General features: G+C 57.5%; 1 protein-coding gene across 1 annotated transcript in view; it reads right to left on the bottom strand.

Annotated features, from left to right (window-relative positions):
* CHLSN (cholesin) overlaps window positions 1-21,791 on the bottom strand; it is a 125,482-nt gene that overhangs the window by 55,625 nt on the left and 48,066 nt on the right. The window lies entirely within an intron of this gene.

Below are 21,791 nucleotides of genomic sequence, written 5' to 3' on the forward strand. Positions count from 1 at the left end.
GCTACCTAAGACCCTTCACTGTGCCCCATGGCCTCCCCCAACCCCCTGCCCAGCAAGTCCCCTCCTCATCCCCAGGCCCCTGCCGGCCTCTGCGGCCCAAGACCATCCACTATGCACTGAGGCCTCCGTCCTCATTCCCAGGCCCCCGCCAGTCTCTATGGCTGCTTCCCAGAAGCTGCGTCACTGACTTTTCCTGAGACACCTGCTCATCTATATTCTGTGTTGCCTTCACCTGGGAAGATTCGGCACCTCCTGAGCCTCCTGCCGCCCCTGAGCGATTCCCAAAGTCTTCACCTCATCACACACAGAACAGGAGAACTTGAGTCACTCGGGGGAGAAAAAGGAGCTACTTGTAAAAGTCAAGGTTGTCGTCTGCCCAACTCCCCAATTCTTCCAGGCAGCCGTCTCCCCAGCTTCCTAATTCTTCCAGGCATCTGTCTGCCCAACTCCTCAATTCTCCCCCAGTTTGAGAGACACCTCTCGCAAACTACTATAGTTCAAAAATCTATACTATAGATTTGACTAGTATAGTTCAAAAATCATTCATCTTATTTTTGTTTATCCACAAAAAAGCCTTGCCCTGTTTCCTTAAATAAGATACCAGAAAGGGAGTTTAGTTGTGGATTCACTTCATTAAAGGTGTAAGACTTATTATAAGAAGCTGGATCTATTGTGAGTTGTGGCAGAGAGATAGGGAAATCTACACACGTCTTCTTTCATACACAGCATGCAACAGAGGGAAAGCAGGGATAGTAATCCTAACAGAAAGTACCATAAAATTGGTTATTTCCCCTCGAATTGTATGTCATAATACTTAATACTAACCCTATCCCTACCTCTACCCCAACCCCCAACTCTAACCATCCTAAACCTCACCCTAACCTCCTAACCACCGTAACCCTAAACACCCTAATCTGAACCCTAACCCTTAAAGAATTGCTCTGGGCCTGCCTGGCTTTCCCGAGCCTGAGCATGTGAGCGAACCTGACCTGCCCCCTCCATTCTCTCTGGGCTCCTCCATCCTGTGTCTGCTGGCATCGCTCACAGACCCAAGCCCCATCCTGTTCAGCCACCTTGACTTGCTGAGGGACCACAAGATGAACACAGCTCTGATGCTGCCAGCTGAGCCCAGCCACATCTGGGGCTTCCACACAATGCTCTCCCCAAACAGCAAAGCTTTGGATGCAGATGGGAGGCATCCTGAAGCTGGGACAAGGACTGGGCAGGGACTGGCGGCCGGTCTGGCAATGTAAGCAAGCCCCTGGCTTTTCCTCTGCTCACTGCCTTGGCTCTCTTCCTCACTCTGTGACTGATCGCGTGCTCCTGAGAAACGGGCTTCCTGTGCTGCTCCTGGGGTGTGTGCGTCATTTTCCCGTGTCCCATGTCCTGTGGGTTCCGGGCACCACAATTCATTTGTCCACTCTGCTGCTGACAAACATGAGGACTGTCTCCAACTTCAGGCAGTCGTGCACGGCACGGTGCTGTTTTGCTGTGTCTCCCAGCACCCACCACAGGCCCCTGCGTGGGGCACTCCTCAAGCAGACACAACCTCAGCTGTGCACACTCACCAAGTTGCTTCTCCCGCCCGCCACCCCGTGGCTTCACGTCCTCACCTGCCCTTGGTGCAATGTGTCTCTGGTAGTTTATGCCAAGCCAGGGGAGGATTAAGGCATTTCCCGTCTTAACGAGGTCTTGGCCTCTCTCAACGAAGCGTCTCTTTAGGGATTCTGCCCACGTTTCTAAGTGATGTAAGGTCCTTCCTGGTTTGATCTGAACGTGGGCCCTTGCCATGGCTCCTTAACCTAACTGTACCCCTGTACCTGTGCCGTTCCCCTTCCACAGAAGGGCGAACTCTACCACACCACAGAGAAGTCACAGCTCCGCAAGTCCCCGCCTGGAAGATGGAAGATGCCTCAGAAAACAGCCTGCTCTTCCCTCTGGAGAGGAGGGGGCAGGGGGGTACTAGCCACACTCAAAACTGGCAGCCTCTGAGGGGAGGGAGTCACTTCAACATCTCCAACCTTAGACAGATGTGTGTGCCTCAGGCAGCACGCGCACACACATACACACACGAGTGCAGGTGTGCACACATATGCAAGCGCACGCGCACACACACACACACGTGTCTGTCTCCTCCCTGGGAACACCGTGACCGAAGAGGCTTCACATGTGTCGGCTGCAGGGTGGGAGACCCGACACAGTGCCAGGGCCGCCCGAGTCCTCCGAGGGCTCTGTGGCAGCAAGGAAGGGCCGTGGGAACCCCGTGCGGACAAGGTGTCACCTTTTGTTTCTGGAAGCAGCAGCAGGTACCAGCCCTGAACACCATGCCCACTCCAGCCTCGTGTTCAGGCATAGCTACATTCGTGGCCTGACCTGGAGATGGACTGGAGATGCTGCTGTCCCTCTGCTCACCCCTCCCACCAGGGCCTGGCTCTGCATGCACCAAGTGGCCTCAGGCTCCCTCTGCCCACTGCCAGGGCCTGGCTCTGCACACACTGGGCGGCCTCAGGCTCCCAGCAGCTCCTGCTTGCTCCCCACCTCCCCCCACCCCAACCCCCGCCATGAAAATCACGTGGATAACTCCTGGAAAGGGCTGAGCAGAGACCGGGCACCTGGAGGGGCTCAATCCACGTGAGCTAGGGTAGGATTCTCAGGGGGACCCCCTCATGGCTGGATGCTGAAGAGGCTTTTGTGAGCTGAGGTGGCAGGCATGCCAGGCTCCATGGCAGGGACCCCCCGTGCCCTAGCACCTGCTGCACACATGTGCATATGTATGCAACAAGCACACACACACACACATACATGAATATGCAAGCACATACACATATGCACAAACATGCAAACATGTACACACGCATACATATGCAAGCATGCACACACATATGCATATGCAAGCACACATATGCATACATATGCAAGCACACACATATGCATATATACACAAGCACACACATATGCACACAACGCAAGCACACACATGCAAACACACATGCAAGCATGCACACACATACACATATGCACACATATGCAAACATGCACACATGCAAGCACACACATATGCACACATATGCAAGCACACACATATGCAAACACACACATATGCAAGCATGCACACACATATGCAAGCACACACATATGCACACATATGCAAACATGCACACACATGCATATGCATGCAAGCATGCACACACACATGCATACGTATGCAAGCACGCACATGCATACATATGCAAGCACACACATATGCATACATATGCAAGCATGCACACACATATGCATACATATGCAAACACACATGCAAGTGCACACACACGCACACACATGCAAGCACGCACACACACATGCACACATATGCAAGCACACACACATGCATACTTATGCAAGCACGCACACACATGTATACGTATGCAAGCAAACACACACACATACGCATACATATGCAAGCAGGCACGCACACACACCAGATGCTGCTGAAGGGATGCACGTGCCCTGAGTGCCTTCCCAGCCCTGATGGGCTGTGACTTGAAGATGGGGAGACCAGGCCCTCAGCAGCCATGGAACAGGCCCCAGAAAAACGCACAACGGCTTCACTCTGGAAGCCGATGGTGGCTCTGGAGGGAGACAAGGCTTACCTCGCTCTAGGGACTCCGAGGGGATGCTGCGCAGGGAGGCTGCCCCAGCAGGAGACATGGAGAGGGAGGGTGGAAGGAACAGCAGTGGGGAGCAGGGACAGGTTCCAGACCCAGACCCTGAGCTTCCCGCAGCGCCTAAACACAACACCCTGACTCCCGAGAGGGAGGGAATCCTGAGCTGACCTCACACAGGAGAACCGAAGCTCAAAGCTCAAGTGTCACCCTGAAAGGCACTGGCAGGCAAAGGCTGAGTCTCCAGAGCCAGCCCTGCGCCCACCCAAACTAGCGTGGTGCAGGGACTCCTCCCTCAGCGTAGTTGCCTGGCCCCAGACTGTTGGGTGTGGGGCCAACAGGGACCCTGGGGAACGCCCCATGGACACGAGGGAGACTGAAGCCCAGAGGGTCCCACAGCAGTGAGCAGCCTCTGCTGCCAGGCTCCAGGGCTCCAGAAGCCCTAGCCCACCCCACACTCAGGGCTCACGGAAGGCCCTGGGAGGGCAAGCGAGCAGCATCTGATTCTTTTCTACAGGGCATTCGAGCTGTGCCACACACACTTAAGGCTTCTAAAGAGAAGACAGCATCCCCGGTTGTCCAACCCTGTTCATCACAGGATGCTTTCTGCAGAGCCCCTTGGGGCATGAAGGTTCTTCCCATCACCAGTCTGAGAAACCACAAGGCCCTGGGCAGGAGGAACCACAGACCCATCCCGTTCTAGGGACCACGGCACCCCTTGGGGCCACTCTCCAGACCCAGGGTTGGACGGGCTGGCTTTCTGCCCAGCTCCAGCCAACTGGCATACACTAAGTGTGCAACTGAGGTGGTGGGAGGAGGGTAAAACGTACCCCACTTGGCAGCCACTTCCAAAATTAAACACAGTTAATATCTGTCCCCGCTGTCCCAATTCCAGACATTTACCCAAGAAAATGGGAACAGAAGTCCACACAAGCACCTGTATACAAATGTTTACAGCAGCTTTGCTCATAAGAGCCCAACACTGGAAACGATCCAACTGCCCATCAGCAGGTGGACAGAGAAACAGACGTAGGCTGTGCATGGAAGGAATGCTGCTCGTCAGCGAAATGGACCGACCGGGGACAGATGTGGCAACAGGGTGAACCTCAGAAGCATGGAGCTGCGTGGACACAGCTAGACGGGACCACGTGCAAACTACTGGAGCCTCCTCAGTGGCTCTGGAGCAGGGAACCCACCTCAGCAGCGACACAGTGGCGACAAGGGCCGGGTCTGGGAGGGTGTGGACCGGGGAGAGGCAAGGGGACTTTCGGAGTGACAGAGGCGGTCTCCCTTGCCGGGGCCCTGGCAGCACAGCTCAGCTGCACCTGTCAACACTCCAGGGTGGACACAGGAGATCTGTGCGCTTCCCCAGTGCGGATCATGGCTCAGCATCTCATGGGGAAAGGGACAGGGATATTTAAAACACCCAGGCAGAGGCTCTTTTCAGGACATGCAGTAAGGATTTCAGGTGCGGGTGCTTTCAACACGCCGCGATCCAAACGCAGCTCCAGGGCCAGACGCGGCTTCCGCCTCAAGTGCAGGCTCGGTTCTGGAGCTCCCTCCAGTGGCCGTCGGGGCGCCGGCACTTTCAGGGCCCCACCAGGAGAGCAGGGGCCCCGCCGAGGAGCCAGAGCGCGGGGACCAGAGGGAGCCCTGCGCGGCCAGCGCGGCCAGCACGGATGCCTCTCAACAGGTGGGATGAGGCGGACACGATTCGGTGAGTTCCCGCCACCGCTTTCGCCGGCAGCCAGCGGCTGGAGGACAAGGAGAATGCACCGGTTCCCTTCCTGAACAAGCCCCACGGCGCTGTGGGGTCCCGGCCCAGAAAGCCCAACCCTGCCCCACAATTTCCCCAGGCCCACAGAAAGGGACAGCATAGGGAAAATGTCTGTGATCACACACGCAGCAATGGTGCGGCCGCAGGTGTCTGCGCATCTGGCGGGGCTCCTACGGTACCCCCACACCGCCTGGACGCAGCCTAGCAGATTTGGGGCCAGACTAATCCGGGCCCATCTTGGCCCACAGACGCCATCTCCGGGCCATGCTGAGGGACAGGGGAGTGGAGGGCACTGCCTGTTTCCTGGCAGGGGGCCCTGCTCAACAGCCCTTCCCTCCCCTACAAACTGTCCCGCCATCCCAGGCCATTCCTTCCAGTACCTTGGGAAGTCCAGGACCAGACCTCAACGTGGACAAAGCTGGAGGAGGGAAGTGGGGACGAGGGGTTCTACCTGCCCTCTACCTACCTGCCCTCCTGCCTTTCTGTCCATGGGATGCCTGAAGGCTCCCAGACCACCAGTCCCCAGACCTTTGGTACTGCGTCCCTGTTGGCCAGGGGGCTGCTGGGGAGGCTGATGCCCATCCCTAAGCCTGAGCCTCCAGCCCGGCAGGAGGAAGACCCCACATGCCCCGGAGGTGAGGGTTTGTGGCACGGTGTGTTGGCGGAGGCGGGAGTACACCCCAGAGGTGAGAGTTTGGGGCACAATCTGTTGATGGAGGCTGGAATGCACCCCAGAGGTGAGGGTTTGGGGCACAGTCTGCTGGCAGAGGCTGGAATGGACCCCAGAGGTGAGGGTTTGGGGCAGTCCGTTGGCAGAAGCTGGAGTGCACCCCAGAGGTGAGGGTTTGGGGCACAGTCTTCACACAGGCTGGAGTGCACACCAGGGAGGCTTCCTGCCTCTGGCAGAATCACCGCCATGCTCAATCACAAACACGGAGCCCTGCCAGGCGTGGATGCTGCAGCACATGCCAGGGCCCCAAAAACAAAGGTCCTGGCTTCTGTCCCAGTGGAGTCTGCTTCTCTATGGAGCTCAAGGGTCCCTGGAGTGCCCGCCTTAACAGAGGGCAAAGCCTGGAGACACGGATGCTTTGTCCTCAGGGCTCCACAGGCTCCTCAGGACAGAGCCCCTCAGCGCCGCAGTGTGTCACATGTCCCCAGTTTTCCCTCGCGGTACTCATGCTGCAGCCCTGGCGTGGAGGCCAGAACCCAGGTGTCAGTCCTGACTCTGACCATGACCTTGGATAAACCACCCCTCAGACCTAGAGTCCTCATGCACATCCCTCTGGCCACCGCCACCCAGCAGGGAGCAGGACAGCCCCGGGGGGGTCTGTGACTGTCCCTGGGACATCAGTCTGAGAAAGAGCGCCGAGTGGAGGCTGAGGCAGGAGAATGGCATGAACCCAGGAGGTGGAGCTTGCAGTGAGCTGAGATCGCACCACTGCACTCCAGCCTGGGTGACAGAGCGAGACTCCGTCTCAAAAAAAAAAGAAAGAAAAGAAACAGCGCCGAGTTGGACACTGCCCAGTGTGGACACTGGCCCTCCACGGTCACGCAAACTTGGCTTTGCAAAATCAGTCCTCGGTGAAGGAAATAATGTATATAGTGGTCCACTTCCAAGACACAATGCCTTGAACCGGCTTGGGTCAGCAAGTTACAGAAGAAACAGCAGGTACCAGGCCCCTGCCTTGGTTGCCAATGCCTACTTGTTGGCCTCCCCCTTCCCAGTCTTCCCCCCAACCCTTAGTTGCCTTCACCTGAACCAAAAAATGTTAGTCTATAATGAAAGTTTTACTAGTCTGCAACACAGCTTGTTTTCTCTGTTCTTATCAGCCTGCCCAGCTACTTAGGTCGTAAGTAAATACCTGAAAAGACCGTGAGCTGACTAGAATTGCAATGCATTGTGGGCTGCAACTAAATGCAGCAGGAAAGCCCTAAAAAACACCGACAGCCCCTGCCCAGCAACCAACAGGTGACATCCAGGAAAACTGTGACCTCAGAGGACTCAGCCTGTGAGGAACCGGGGGAGGGGCCTGCGCACTAGGAGAGAAATGGCTTGTTGTGGCCGTGCTGGGTGTGCCTGCCCATCAGACACCCAATCTTGCAACACTGTCATTAAAAGTCTCACTTCCACTATTTTCTGGGTCTCTAAGTCCATTCTTTGGGTTTGGACATGTGAGTTTGTATCTCACACCAGCACAGGGGAGAGCTCAGTCCCCAGGTGCAGTTCCCTGCACATGCACCTGTGCACACACATGTGCACACACGGACACACACACGTACATTCAGCACCACCAGAGCCAGACTCACTGAGCAGCCTCCAGGGTAGCAGGAGCCATGGGGCGGCCATAAGACTGGATTCCACCCACAGAGGCCCCGCAAGTGGCCGTTCGGGGCAAAGCCACACTAACATTTCTGGTATCAAACTGAAGTCAATCTTTTAATGACCCTCCCACACATCAGTAGCAGATCAGGTGCGATGGCAAGAAAAGCAAGTGAGAAACAGCTGTACAATAACATAGGCTTAAAAATTCTTTTTGAAAGAAACTTTAACAAACGAGGCCCTGAGGAGCAGTGAAACAGGAAGCCGCTGCGGCCCCGGGCTCTGTGGCAGTAGCATTGGCAGTCACATGTGCGTGGAGAGGACCAGAGCTCCTTGGAGAAAAGCCGATGTGAGGTGGGCCTGGGCACTGGTGGTGGCAGCAGGGGGGTGCCCACTGGCCACACAATACATTAAATTAACACCCACGGCCGGGCGCGGTGGCTCAAGCCTGTAATCCCAGCACTTTGGGAGGCCGAGACAGGCGGATCACGAGGTCAGGAGATCGAGACCATCCTGGCTAACACGGTGAAACCCCGTCTCTACTAAAAAATACAAAAAACTAGCCGGTCGAGGTGGCGGGCGCCTGTAGTCCCAGCTACTCGGGAGGCTGAGGCAGGAGAATGGCGTAAACCCGGGAGGCGGAGCTTGCAGTGAGCTGAGATCTGGCCACTGCACTCCAGCCTGGGTGACAGCGTGAGACTCCGTCTAAAAAAAAAAAAACACCCACAAAAACTGATGAGTCCACAGCGACACTCCGAAAAGCAGGCGGGAGGGAGGAAAGGGGAGAGGGAGGAGAAGCGCTGCTGTGAGTCTTCACGGAAGCCGCTGTTTCCACAGCCCCGGGCGGGAACAGATTCAGGAGACGCTAAAGGCACTGGGTGGGAGGGCGCCGTCCCCACAGGACACAGTGCCAGGGAAGTCCTATGATGCACGCCCACCTCAGCCAAGTGACCACATTCGGTGTCACCTGCATGGGACAAGCTGGCGTGGCGTGCCTGCGGGTGACACCACGTACAGTAGGCAGCCTTGCCTGCATCGGACTCGCCCACCTGAGCAGAGCCAGCCTAGGACACCTTAGAAGGAGGGCTTCGGCACCCAAGACTGGACCTCCCAGGCCGCACGGCCGCAGCACAGGCTCTGCGTCTGGTCAGCACACGTGGGGAGGCTGCAGGACAGAGCCAAGCAGTTCTGGGCAAGCGGCACCCAACAGTCACCCAGCCACACAGAGGAGGAGTGGGCAGGGGCCCAGCGCTCAGGACGGAAGAGCCCTGGGCAAGGCATCCAGAGACACCTTAGACTCTGGCCCTAAGCGGGGATCCAAGATGGCCTTGATTCCCGGACTACACCCAGACCCTGCCATGCGCATAGAGCGCCTCCACCTCCCCTTGATCCCGGAGCGGTAAGCATCCCGGCTGCCCACAGTCAGCACACACTGACCACACACGGTGCCTCTGCCGCCCTTCTCTCGCCACCCCCTATCTGCAGCCCACGTGCAGCGGAGGGCACAGAAAAGGTCCAAAGCACATATGACTGCAGCGAAGCTCATGAATGCCCTTGTACATGCGCAGTGGTTCAGACACAGGTCGGCCCCACCAGGCCCTGCACACTCATGGGACCACGACTACTCCTCGGATTTCCAGAGTCAAATGGGGTGCAGTCAAGGAAGGGCTGTGCATTCTGCTTGTGCGTTTAGGCATATGATTAAATACATTTCATAATTAGATATGATCATCGCATCTGAGACACAGAGCTTTCCACAACAGTCTGTGGGCTGAGATTACTGCTTCCCTAAACGTCTGAGGGGTGACACCAGTGCCGCCAGCCAGGCTTGCAGCCCTCCTTGTAGAAGGGCTTTAATTATGGAGTCAATTTCTTTTCTTTTCTTTTCTTTTTTTTTGAGATGGAGTCTCACCCCATCGTGCCCAGGCTGGAGTGCAGTGGTGCGATCTCAGCTCACTGCAACCTCCCCCCTCCAGGTTCAGGTGATTCTCCTGCCTCAGCCTCCCAAGTAGCTGGAATTACAGGCGTGTGCTGCCACGCCTGGCTATTTTTTGTATTTTTAGTAGAGATGGCATTCACCATGTTGGCTGGGCTGGTCTTGAACACCTGGCCTCAAGTGAGCCACCGCGCCCGGCCTGGAGTCACTTTCTTTAACTGTTACAGGACTGAAGGAGTCTTCAAGTTCTTCTCGGGTCAGCATGGTAATCTGTATCTTAAAGCAATGTGGCCAGTGTTGGCATAAAGTTGTTACAGTGTTCCCTTACTGTCATTCTGCTGTCTCTACAAGGATCTGAAAATGTCCCAGGCCCACCAACCAACACCAGGTCCTGAAAACCAGGACTGGCAGCACAGGAAGGCGCTCCTCTGGCCTCTTACCCACTCTGCAGCTTTGCACACAGAAACACCTTACACCCTCCTTTGGTGTGAATTTCAAAATAAATACAATGACCAAAGGCCAGCGGAAAGGAAGGGCAGAGAGCTTTCAAGCAACACTGCCCTCCCTCCTGACCGCCTTCCACTCCCGTTTCGGAGACCCGTGGCCGGCAGCTGCTCCCCCACGCAGGCGGCTCCTCCAGCACCCCAGCTGAGCTCCCACCGCTCTCAGGCTCTGCTTCCCACCCCGTAATCCCGCTGGAATCCACCACGGTGGCACCGACCTGCTGCTCCTCAACATCGTAGAGCTTTCCTACTTTCTCACAACTCCTTGAGCCACTTTTTTCACTGTGGTTTCCTTTCCCGGCCGGTATTTGGTTCTCATGAAAACAGAAGCTCCGTGGAGAAAGTGAAGAAAGTCCTTGAAAGTCGCCTGTTCAAGGGCGCCACTGCCGTGACAGCCCCCGACCCCGGCACCCCGCTGCAGTGACACCCCCAACCCCGCACCCCACTGCCGTGACACCCCCAACCCTGCACCCTGCTGCCGTGACACCCCCCAACCCCGCACNCCGTGACACCCCAACCCTGCACCCTGCTGCCGTGACACCCCCCAACCCCGCACCCCACTGCCGTGACGGCCCCCGACCCAGGCACCCCGCTGCAGTGACACCCCCCAACTCCGCACCCCACTGCCGTGACCCACGACCCCGCACCCCGCTGCCGTGACGTCCCCTGACCCTGACCCCACAGCCGTGACGCCCCCCGACCCCGCACCCTTTTCCGTGTCCCACAGCACAGGACCTGGAAGCGGGTGTCTCACCACCGAGGAGCACGTTCCTCCCTCCCCTCCAGGGACCGGCCAAGCCTCTCCAACAGGTGCTTTCTAAACTGCAATCTCCTCATCTACAAAAGGACAATCACAACAACGGAACCCAGGGGACAGGGCTGCATCAACTACAACCAGGCGGCGTGGATGGCAGCACACGGCCCTCGGCAAATCAGAGGTGCTCAGTGACCACAGCCACTGTGACAGTCAGCAGGGGGGCGGGGGGCAAGGAAGCAGCGCTGGGAGACTTGGTGATACCCCAAAACCACCTTCCTCAGAAACGCTGTTGGGCAAGAACCTGCAAATCCCCAAGGCGTCTGTGTCCGATGGCCCGGGCCCCATGCTCTGAGGTCACCCAGGCATCCAAGGCCAGGAGAGGCGCCCAAGGCCAGGAGAGTCACCGAGGAGACTAAGAAACAGCACAGCAGCTGGGGAGGTGAGGCCCGTGCCTGGGATGCCACACAGCCTGCTAAGCAGCCGCTCAAGGGACCTGCCCACGTGTCATCAGCTCTGGCCTTCCTCCTCTTGCAGATCAGAGAGCAGGGAGCAAGGTGGGCAGAGGCCAGGGCAGGGCTGAGCACAGGGCAGATGTCCCTCCAGCCTGGTGGCCACCCCGTGTGGTGAGCAGGAGGACGCGTGAGCTAGGGGGCTCCTCCTTGTGACTGCAGGTGTGTGGGCCTTGGGAGGGCGCAGAATGGCCAAGGACCGAAAGGTCTGTGCAGGGGCCCTGCAGCATCCCAGGAGCAGCCTTGCCGCCACCTCCGTCCAACACACCCCGTCCTCTGGCCTCGCTGAATTCCCCAGAGAACCAAACACAGGAGGGGTGTGGCTCCTAGGCCATCTGAGCAACGACAAGCTGGACGGATGGTTAGAAACAACCATTTTAGGACGGGTGCGGTGGCTCACGCATGTAATCCCAGCATTTAGGAAGGCCGAGGTGGGCAGATCACAAGGTAAGAGTTCAAGACCAGCCTCACCAACATGGTGAAACCCCGTCTCTACTAAAAATACAGAAATTAGCCGGGCGTGGTGGCACTATCCTGTAATCCCAGCTACTCGGGAAGCTGAGGCAGGAGAATCGCTTGAACCAGGGAGGCAGAGTTTGCAGTGAGGTCGCACCATTGCACTCCAGCCTGGGCGACAGGGAAAGACTGTCTTAAAAAAAAAAAGGAAAAGAAACAACCGTTTTAGGGCTCTGGAAGCTGAGGCCACACAACAAATCGGGTCACATTTATTAAAAAAAAAAAAAAAAACAACCTCCTGATCTGAGGTAGGAACAGCAAAGTCTGAGTCACCAAAGCCAGGGGCTGCCACTCCCCAGGGTGCCCCACTCCTAGCTCCAGTGGCTGAGTCCACCAAGCCAGGCCAGGCCCAAGGACCAGAGGACGAGATGATCCACAGTGGAGCTCGGGGAGACCCATTCATGCCCGGGGCCTTGTCAAAAACCACGGGGGTCTAGGTGACAAGCAACTGGGGGAGACCAACATGGCAGAGCCAGGGCTGCAAAATCGGCCAGAGTAAGTGTCAGACCTGCTAGAAGGGTAAGAGGAGCACTGCAGCGTGGTACACGGCAGGGAGGAGCACCACCAAGGAGGAGCAGGCCAGGGAGGAACACTGCCAGGGAGGCTGCAAGGAGCACCCTTTTCTGAGCCTGCACGGTGCTCAGCAGGAGGCTGGGGAGCACCTCCCTCCCAGGCACAGGCTCTGGGGAAGAGTCCCCTGTGGCACCAGTGGCTTCCCATGGATGTGCCGTGCTGGTTTTTGGAGACTGCAGGCGAGCTGGGCACCGTGTAAAGAGGCCTGAGAGGGTTCCCTTGACACAGACAAGTGTCATGCACAGGGCATGAGCACAGGGGTGGGATGTAAGAAAGGTCTACACTTTCAGTTTCCAACAGGGCTGGCCCTGGGAAAAGCTGCAGAGGAAGGAAGCTGGCTCTGAATTAATGTCCAAGATCTTTTCCTCCACTTGGCAGGGCTCTCTCCCTTCAGGGACCAGTGGCCTCAGCCAGGACTCTTCCCAGCCCAGTGCCGCAGCCTTCTCAGCAAAGCCAGGGGAGGACAGCATGGGGACGCGCATGCCTCGCCCGGCTGGGGAGAGGACCTGCCTTCTAGCCACACTTCCTGCACAGCCCACACCCAACCCCCGGGTGACACTCCCGGCATAGGCTTGCAGGCTGGTCAGCGAGGGGCCGGCCCCTGCACTGCAGCCAAGACTCAGGTTACCTGATGTCCCGTCTGGAGCTCTTGCTGTTCTGGGTACCCTGTTTTTGGGGGCAGAGGGCTGAGACTCCCAGTCTGGGCCAGATGCCAACGCTGGTCCTTGGCTCGGGACTGTATGAGAGGCTCCGAGGAAGGCACTCTTGGGCTTACACAGGCCTGAGTGCTTCTCCCTGGTCTTCTTGGGGGCTTTCAGGTCCTATTTTTATTTATTTTTATTTTTTGAGAGGGGGTCTCACTCTGTCACCCAGGCTGGAGTGAAGTGGCACGTTCTCGGCTCACTGCAAGCTGTGCCTCTTGGGTTCACGCCATTCTCCTGCCTCAGCCTCCCGAGTAGCTGGGACTACAGGCGCCCGCCACTAGGCCCGGCTAATTTTTTTTGTATTTTTAGTAGAGACGGGGTTTCACTGTGTTAGCCAAGATGGTCTCAATCTCCTGACCTCGTGATCAGCCCACCTCAGCCTCCCGCAGTGCTGGGATTACAGGCGTGAGCCACCGCACCCAGCTCTGGCAGGGCTGCTTGCTGGATGTGCAAGCCCTCAGGTGCCCCGTGCACAGGCGCACACTACCTTTTCCCTCTGCAGTACTACGTTGGCTGCCTCGTACCAGGGCTAGTTTGAATTTTCCTAGATCACACGGGCAAGCCAGACGTGGCTCACCTGCAGTGAGTGTGGTGTGAACGGCTTCAGAGCAGACGCGGCTTATGTGCAGTGAGTGTGGTGTGAGCGGCTTCAGAGGACAAAGGCCTGGGAAGGGGGCCCCATGGGACTTGGGGTTAAACCTTCCACAGCAAGCAGGGGCCTCAGCCAGGCTCTGCACAAGGCAGGCGCTGCGCTCGGGTGGGAGTTCTGCGCGATGCTCCTGCACCCCACACTCCCGTGACCACAGGCGAGGCCTAACGCCCCCCACGACAGGTTGATCTCATCTCCTCAAATTCCCACCAAGATGCTCATGACGGGGCCCAAATGCGCTCCCGGGGGGTTGGCTAGTCTGCAGGATCACAGGCTGGCCCAGTGAAAACCTGGGCTTCGCCGCCTTATGACCATGCAGAACTCACAGCCAGGCCATGTGCCCACCTGCCCACTGGGATCCCGGGACAGTGCCTGCTCCAGACAGAGGCTGGGAGCTCTGTGAGGGGCACATGGAGTGGGGTAGGGCCTGCGGCTCACCCGTCTGGCTCTGGCTGGCCAGGTGCCCCTCAAGCCCCAGCTCAGCCTTCCCCCTAACAGTCAGCTCCACCCCCCACCCCAGCGGGTCAGGGCTCTGTCGAGATTGCTGGGAATGGCCGGCAGAGGAGGCGAGGAGGCCTGTGGAGAGGGAGGGCCAAGACAAGGACAAACAGGGCACGAAAGTGGCTACGGAAGGAGCAGGAAGCCAACAGCCGCAAACAAACCTCCCAAGCCACTCGAAGCTGAGACCCGCGGGCCACAGGGACAGACCTGAGGCCGGGGAGGGGCAGCCACAGACCTTCACGGCCATCCTGGGTCCCCAGGCAGGCAACGCCCAGCTGCTCATCTGCTGTCCACCTCCCTATGGGGACACCCCGAATCACACGAGAGAACTGTGACCTCAAAAGCTTATGCTGTTTTTGCACAGAAACAGTGAGTTGTGAACCATCCTGGGATGGTTTGAAAAACAAGCTCAGGCCTGGAAAAGCAGTTCAGAAGCCACTCAACTGTCCACCCTGGGGAGACGGTTTCGTGAGCTACCACTACAGCCTATAACTACTTATCCATTAAAAATGATAATAAAACCCAGGAAGAGGCCTGGAAAACATTCAATAAACCAGTGTGCTGAGTGAATCTGCACAACTCCCCGCCCTGCCCAGTGTAGACGTGTGACAGGAAGTGGCAGGGGCAGTGGCTCCTCTGAGGGGCTCCGTGGTGGGCAGCCCCTGGCAGGGGCTGGGAGGTCCCAGGGGCAGGGGTGACTCCCGGATGCCCTCCAGGAGGCACAGGGCCCTACAGGAGATACCAGCCCTCACCACTGGAGTCCCCGGCCTCCCAGCCCTGGGGAAGCAGCGTTGGAGAAGTGGGGCCATGCTTTCTAGAACCTCTCTGAAGGGCTGTTTAAGCAGCAACAGCCAATGCTGCCATCAAGAACACACAATTCTCAAGGTCTCGGCTTTGGGGAGTTCCCCCAGGCCCCAAGCTTGACCTTGGCAGCCCCTCTGCGTGGGTCAGGAACGAGTCCCACAAACCCCTGGCTCTTGGCCCGAAACCGGCCACCAAAATGAACTGTGAAGGGCCGGCCCCTCCTACTAGGGAATTCCGGGACTCAGAAGGACCCTTCGCTTTTGCTGGGGTTAGAAGGACAGGTTCCAGCGGGAACACAAAACGGAGTGGCCACTTTGGAGGCTTCGTATAAAGCTAAATGTGCACTCACTGTAAGAACCAGCAATGCCCAATCTTAGCGATCCACTCAAAATAAAATTACGCTCACACGAAACCCTGTATGTGAACATTTAAAGCAGCTTTTATAATAGACACAATCTGGAAGGAACTCAAACATCGCTCCTACGGCGGCTGGATGCAGACCGCGGCACAGCTCACCATGCTCAGTGGCTCTCACGGCGGCCGAACGCAGATCACGGCACAGCCCCCGGGCTCAGTGGGCCTCTCGGCATGTGCGACATGATGCACAATCGAGTGCAGGAGGCACAGGGACAGCCAGGCTCAGAGGCTCCACATGCACAGGTGCCACCCGCGTGATGGCCTGGGGAGTCTGATCACGGGAGCAGAGTGCAGCTGCGGCGGCCACGTTGTGGGGAGGGAGGGGCTGACCACCCAGGGACGGGCCGAGGAGTCTGGAACAGAACGGTTTGTGCGCTGCCTGCAAACACGGTGCTTTCGAGACTAGATGTCTCTGTGGTGAATGCCAAAAGGAGTATTTTACTGCACACAAATTCTTAGAAATGACCATTTGAAAAGTACAGGTTCTCGGCCAAGGCACCCAGGCTCAGATGGCGGTCACATCATTAAGCAGCTGGGTACCAGCAGCATGACCTCATCCCTCTGACTCCATAACCTCACTGCAGAGGGTCACGGCGATTTGTATACCAAGTGCCACTCACGTGGGAAGCCCTCAGTGAGAGAGGGTGGGCTGAGAGCTGCTTGGCTTGGGCCCTGCACCTCGTCCCCCTCTGCTTGTACTGCCTTTGGGGGTAAGGTAGGGGAGAAGGTGCCAGGCCATCAAGGCCCAGGGTGCAGGGGGCCAGGTGGGAAGAACAGGAAGGCTGGCCAAGCTGGAGCCGGCACAGCCCTGCATTTGTTACTCTGTCTCTTAAGAGGGGGGCACACCCCCCACCCGGCAGCCCAGCAAGGCTGCAACCTGTGGCTCCCAAAGGGCTTGGTCCCTCCTAGCGTGCCATCATCCAGGGCCACCAGGGCCGGGGGACTATGCCGGGCAGTGCCGCTGGGAGACGGGCTTGGTGCCCAGGCCGGGTAGGGGTGAGCTAAGCACATCCACCCCTGCTCCACCAGACTGACCTCGTCAGGCCGGGACTTGAAAGGGCCTCGGAGATAACTGTGAGGACCCCTCTCTCCTAAGACCCCCAGTCAGGGGTCCATGAAAGGTGGGGAAAGGGGAGCCTGTCTGGGGCCACTGAGAATTCTCCCCTTTCCTTGTAGAGCCCGGGCAAAAGAACCAGAATGAAACCTAAGTACAAACACAGTGGGCTTGAGCGGGGCTTGGCACAGCGCAGGGGTGGCGGCAAGGGGGCAGCACAGATCGGAGACAGAAAGCCTGCGCTGGCACCCGCCATGCGGACGGGGAAGCTGAGACCCACGGCTCAGGTCACACGTCGGTCGGTAGCTGGGTACCAGGACCTCATCCCATACGCAGCCGACGGGCTGTGAAGCCAGAGTCAACCGAGGAAACTGGGAGCCCCAACCCAGACAAGGTACAGCTTGGGGGAGGGTCAGGGAGGCTTCTCAAAGCCATGGCTTTCTTCTGCCTGCGCAGGGGCCCCTCCTGTCCACGAGAAAAGCCCAGTAATAAGGAGAAAGCAGGCAGCAGCCTTCATCTGAGCTCCAGACTGTGCTCTCGGGGCCAAGCTCAGGTGTGCGCCTGTCCCCCCACCGACCAGGTGGCTGAGCCTGGCTATGACCGCACGGGAGAGCAGGGCAGACCCTGAGAACAGGGATAGCACCTGATGGCAACGTCCACAAACACCGCCCCACAGGAGCACGCACTCCCACACGAAGCGCCTGCAGCTGACAGCCGCTGGGATGGGACATCTGGACAGCCTCACGTGGCTTTCAGACCTGCGGTCCATGTCGAAAAGATCTTGTTTCCAATTTGCCTTAATTAAACAAACACTCCAAACTACTTCCTCTTGGTCTGGCCATTGTTCTTCATTCCATGCCACACGGAGTCCTGGGAACCACTCATCACCGTAGGGTGCAGGCGGACGTCCCCTCGCGGTGAGGCCAGCATGTGGCTCCGCAGCGCCCGGCGGGCTGAGAGGGGGTGGCGGGGGCCAGGTGCTTGTGAGGCACATCACGGTGGGACCCCAGGGCGCTGTGTGCACGGGACTCTACAGCGCACTCCTCATGGGCCGTCTGGCCTGAGTCACTCAGAGCAGGGGATGCTCCATCCCAACTCAAAACCAAAGTGAATGGGGTTGAACAGGAGCCGTGAGTGGCGGGGACAGGCTCACAGGAGGAGGGGCCAGCATGGGCCACGCACCACACTCTCACCCAAGACCCAGAGCCGGCCAGGCCGCCGATGGGCAGAGACGCCTGCCGCTTCCAGAAGAGCAGGCTTCACGGGGTGGGCCTCCCAGAGCAGGCTTCACTGGGGTGGCCCTGCGGGGCAGGGCAGGTGCTGCGTGATCCTGGTCCTGTGTCCAGCTCCTGCCACTGCCCCATCCTGTAACCATCTGGACACAGAGAACGGGCAGCATTCCATGTTCACACCAAAGGGAAGATCCAACGCCCGCAGAAAACTAAGGAAGCACCGGGGAGTGTGGTGCTACTGAAGAGAGGATGCATCATTTGCATTTATCCAAAGAAAGGGTTCATGAGGTCCTGCGTTCAAACAGATAAAATCAGACTGGGGGGGGGCGGTGGGTGGAAGGAGCCTCCCCGAGGCTCCTTGAGGAACTGCCTGGTAGTGACTGAGGTGGGGCTGGGACAAGGCCCAGGTGCTGGCCTCTCCTGGAACATTCCGCCACGTGCTCCTGGGGACGGAGGGTCCCCACAGGCCGAGCTCGGCCAGCGCCACCCTGCCCACTCTTCTGTGAGCTGCCCTTGGCACGGCGCTCCCAGAGAACCCAAGGACACACCCAGAATGCTCCCCGCAACCACTGAGGAGGCCCTGCTGGGAGACCTGCAAAACCACCACCGTCTTGTGGGCCAGCAGCCGTATGCACTTTCAGTGCTGGAGCCATGCCAAGGGGCTGACGGGCAGGATGGTCTCTGGGCACAGTAAATTCCATCTTGTGAGGGAAAGTATAGAAGACGAGAGAGTGGGCCGGGTGCAGTGGCTCACGCCTGGAATCCCAGCACTTTGGGAGGCTGAGGGGGCAGATCACAAGGTCAGGAGATTGAGACCATCCTGGCTAACATGGTGAAACCCCGTCTCTACCAAAAAAATACAAAAAATTAGCCGGGTGTGGTGGTGGGCGCCTGTAGTCCCAGCTACTTGGGAAGCTGAGGCAGGAGAATGGCATGAATCCGGGAGGCAGAGCTTACAGTGAGTGGAGATCGCGCCACTGCACTCCAGCCTGGGCGACAGAGTGAGAATCCATCTCAAAAAAAAAAAAAAAAAAAAGATGAGCGTGTAGAGGCCGGCACTGCCCAGGATGCAGCTGTGGACGATGGGAGCACCTGCCCTTCCATGCTCAGCATGCTGTGGACAGCACACACCCGCCCTAACTGGGCCCTCCCACTGCGGACACCAAGCAGGGACAGGACGGCGGTACCGACGTGCTCACATCCACCAGCGCCAGGCAGCACAGCAGAAAACCAGGATGCCCTGCCCCTCACCGCACTGTTTCCGGGCTGGGCAGGCACACACCCTGAATGAAAGGCTCCGACCTGGCATGCAGCCATGGCCTGCGTGCTTCTGAAGGAACAAGAGAGACGAAGTCACCGTGGGCCTGACAGCAGCTAACCTCCCCAGGCCAGAATGGAACAGATGGAAGGCATGGCAGGTCTGAGGGGAGGTCACAGAATGTCCCGAAGGTCAGGATATGGCACAGAACGCAGAAATCGGAGCAGAGTTCCAACCCCGCCTGCCACCGGAGCGGGGAGACCCGCGTACACCACACAGCCTCCCTGGGACCTGGGCTCTTTCTGTAAAGGGGCTGCTGGTGTGTGGCCACTTAACGCTCCAGGCCTGTGAGGATCGGATGCCCAAGGGTGCTCCTGCATGTCCTGCGGAGGCAGGGGAAGCCAGCGATGCCCTCCCAGGGGCGTGGGAAGGGGCTCTCGGCCTCCCCTGACTCTGGGTCATTGGAGAATGTATCCGCCTGGCATGTGAGACACGGTGTACTTCTCTGAACCTCGGGCTGTCTTCCAGCCTGTATTAGCTCTAAAATTCCTTCCACACACACCTGGATGTCTCCCCTGTAAGGTGGATCCGGCGTGTGATACTGTGAGCACCTCCAACCGACTGCTCCCTCCCTTGTGCCTATGGGGGAGAAGCGAATGAGCCAGGACTGGGCTCATCTCAGGCAGTGCCGCCCCACCCTTGACCCCGGTGGACCACTCCCCTTGAAAAGGAGCAGCAGTGGGAAGGGAAGCCTCACTCCGCCCAGCAGAGACAAGGGGTGTGTGGTATCTCATGGAACCGTGAGAACCACGCGCCCCCACTGCACAGATGGGCGCTGAGGCTCAGGAAGGTTGGAGATGTTGCCCGGTATCACACAGCCGTTGCACGTGGGGTGAGGAAGTGGAACCCGGGCTGGAGCTGGCAACGCTGAAGACCAGGGTTGTTTGGACGGCAACATGCAACTCCCTGAGCGCTCTGCTCCTGCAGAATCAGGGGGACCCGTGCTGCCACCTACCATGGAGGGCACAGGAGAGGACTGGGGACGGGACAAGGAGCAGGAAGGGGTCGCTCAGTCAGTCAGCGGTGGCAGAGTGAGGGGTGCCGGGAAGGCACCGCAGACCCTGCGTCTGCAGCCTCTCAGCACAAGGACCGGGCTTTGTACACGAGGACTGAAGGGTGAAAGGTGAGGGCCAAGGTTTCTCACATGAGCATTCACTCAGGAGGGCTCCTGAAGCCGGAGATGCACTGCCTTACTTTGTGCGTGCTTTTCTCTATGTATTTTCTGATATTTGGCTGTGTGCGTGTTTAACTCAATAAGCAATGATCAGATGAAATTCCCCTTGAAGTTCTTTCCTTTTATTCTATTCTGGGGATAAACCGGAAAATATGTTCACTTCTTAAAAATTCACGACATCAAATTCAACAAGGAAATCTGCCTGACAAGATGACTATTGACCCAGGACGCCTCTGGTGTACGGGCCGAGATCATGTGCTGAGAGTCAGCCGGCCACTCCCAGATCCGCTCCTGGCTGGCTGTGAGGCCGAGGTGACACTACCTCCCTGCAGTCAGTTTCTGCATCCATGAGACAGGGAGAAGTGCCTCAGAGGCTCTGAAGGAGGATGACCTGAGATTAAGCACGCAGAGCACCAGGCACAGCACCCAGCACCCAGGAGGCATGTGTTCAATGTCACATTCTATACTGTGGGAAGCTGAGGCGGGAGGATCACTTGAGCCCAGGAGTTCAAGACCAGCCTTGGCAATACAGTGAGACCTTCTCTCTACAAAAAAAAAAAAAAAAAAAAATTAGCGACTCACATCTGTAGTCCCAGCCTCTCAGGGGCCGAGGTGGGAGGATGGCTTGAGCCTGGGAGGTGGAGGCTGCAGTGAGCTGAGATCAGGCCACTGCATGCTGGCCTGGGCAACAGAGCAAAACCCTGTCTCAAAAAAAAAAAAGTCAGATTTAAAAATTGGCGAAAGGTCTTTACACCTTACAAACACAGTCCATGAGATTCCTCCCATCCCGTCACCCATGCAAGTATTAAGTAGGTCTCGGGGACTAGAGTTCCTGCAGTCTGGGCCCTGTCTCTCACACCCGTAGTTGTACGGTAGCTGACAAGTTACTTACCCACCCAGTGCTTACAGGAGAAGGCTGGGCTCCAAGACCCAGATGCCCCGATCTGGCTAATTCTATGTTGCAAGCAGGAAATCTAGGTGTATCAGCCACTCGCCCGTCCAGGGCAGGCTCCCCACCCAGGGCCTGTCAGTGGAGAGCTTGGGAGCTGAGCTCTTCCTCAGCCGCTGGGACAGGCAGCGAGACCAGAAGCCATGGGTTTGCACTAGCAGGGCACAGCTATTTTTAAGTGACATGTCTCGGCTATTTCAAGGTTTGGATTTTTATTTTATTTATTTTTTTCTGTACTTTCTCATGACTCACATCTTTTAAAATGGTGTCTCGGGCATTTTTAATGCTCAAATCATCTCAACTTCACAACTGGTCAAAAAAAAGTCTAAGAGCAAATCAGTTCTTTATCATCCAAATACAAAAAGGTACATATTAGAGTTGTCAGCTTTCTACTGCTAGAAGAAAACTCCACATATTAGTATTTTTCCATTAGAAATTTAACACAGCATTCTGT

This window comes from Rhinopithecus bieti, unplaced genomic scaffold (assembly GCF_001698545.2).
Source record: "Rhinopithecus bieti isolate Rb0 unplaced genomic scaffold, ASM169854v2 scaffold_1017, whole genome shotgun sequence".
Classification (NCBI taxonomy): Eukaryota; Metazoa; Chordata; class Mammalia; order Primates; family Cercopithecidae; genus Rhinopithecus; species Rhinopithecus bieti.